The sequence below is a fragment of the Microtus ochrogaster genome, unplaced genomic scaffold (assembly GCF_000317375.1).
Source record: "Microtus ochrogaster isolate Prairie Vole_2 unplaced genomic scaffold, MicOch1.0 UNK6218, whole genome shotgun sequence".
NCBI classification, from domain to species: domain Eukaryota; kingdom Metazoa; phylum Chordata; class Mammalia; order Rodentia; family Cricetidae; genus Microtus; species Microtus ochrogaster.
This window is the reverse complement of record NW_004955311.1, coordinates 1-1,016: the sequence shown is the minus strand read 5'-3', so window position 1 is coordinate 1,016 and position 1,016 is coordinate 1. Positions and strand designations below refer to the sequence as shown.

At 42.6% G+C, this 1,016-nt stretch overlaps 1 long non-coding RNA gene across 1 annotated transcript; it reads left to right on the top strand.

Annotated features, from left to right (window-relative positions):
• Positions 1 to 1,010, top strand: LOC101995251. Its single transcript, XR_259002.3, has 3 exons — positions 1 to 57; positions 523 to 607; positions 917 to 1,010. It is a non-coding gene; the product is annotated as an uncharacterized LOC101995251 (long non-coding RNA).
• The last annotated feature ends 6 nt before the right edge of the window (positions 1,011 to 1,016 follow it).

Here is a 1,016-nt window from a genome sequence, read left to right as displayed (position 1 = left end):
GGAGTCCGCAATCCCCAGCAACATCTTAATGCACAGCCACAAGTTACCATGCAACAGGTGCGGTTTTATCATTGTTTGTGAGGGTCGTGGTACTTAGCTAAACTCAAAGGTGATCAGTTGTTTGATCTATGAGAGCTTAAGCTCTCTGTGGACCATCTTACTAGTTGGTTATATGTGAAGAGGTTTTAGGACTAGAATGCAGCCAGTAGTCTCCCTGAATTAATATGCTGTTTTTGTTTGACATGGATATAAGGAAGATGTGAAGGAAAGTTTAGTTAAATGGTTTAGACGTCACCTTTTTCTTAGTCATGGAACCAAAACTTGATTGTATGAAATAAGAAAACTTTATTTAAAATGTAACTATCTCAGGTACAGATATGTCATGTGATTGTCTATACTTAGTACTTAGCCAGTGTTTCCCTCTGGATTTAAGTAGTCGGATCCCTGGGATTGTACGTTGATGGGTGGCTGGGTTTTGTTTCATTACTTTGGGACTTAAGAGGTTTCCTGTTTTATGTCTAGCCTGCTGTTCATGTGCAAGGTCAAGAACCTCTAACTGCTTCCATGTTGGCATCTGCCCCCCCTCAAGAGCAAAAGCAAATGTTGGGTGAGTAACTTTGTTGTCTTGGCCTTTCAGAGTCTGCAGAAGACAGGGGTCAGCAATGTTGCAGCTAAAAGCAATGATGTAGGGCAGTAGTGTGAAGGAATTGAGACTGGGAGCTGGTGGGTAGGCTCACACTGATCCCCCACTCCAGCTTTGCAGCAAGGAAACTGATGCTGACCTTTGAGAAGCCGGTTCCACCAGAAGTGATTGGCTTGTGACAGATTGTGTGCAGACGGGTGTACATTAGTAAGGTTCTAAACACCAGGTTGATAATGGCCCTTGCTATTTTCTGATAGAATATTTTGTTCCTAGGTGAACGGCTGTTTCCTCTTATTCAAGCCATGCACCCTACTCTTGCTGGTAAAATCACTGGCATGCTTTTGGAGATTGATAACTCAGAATTACTTCACAT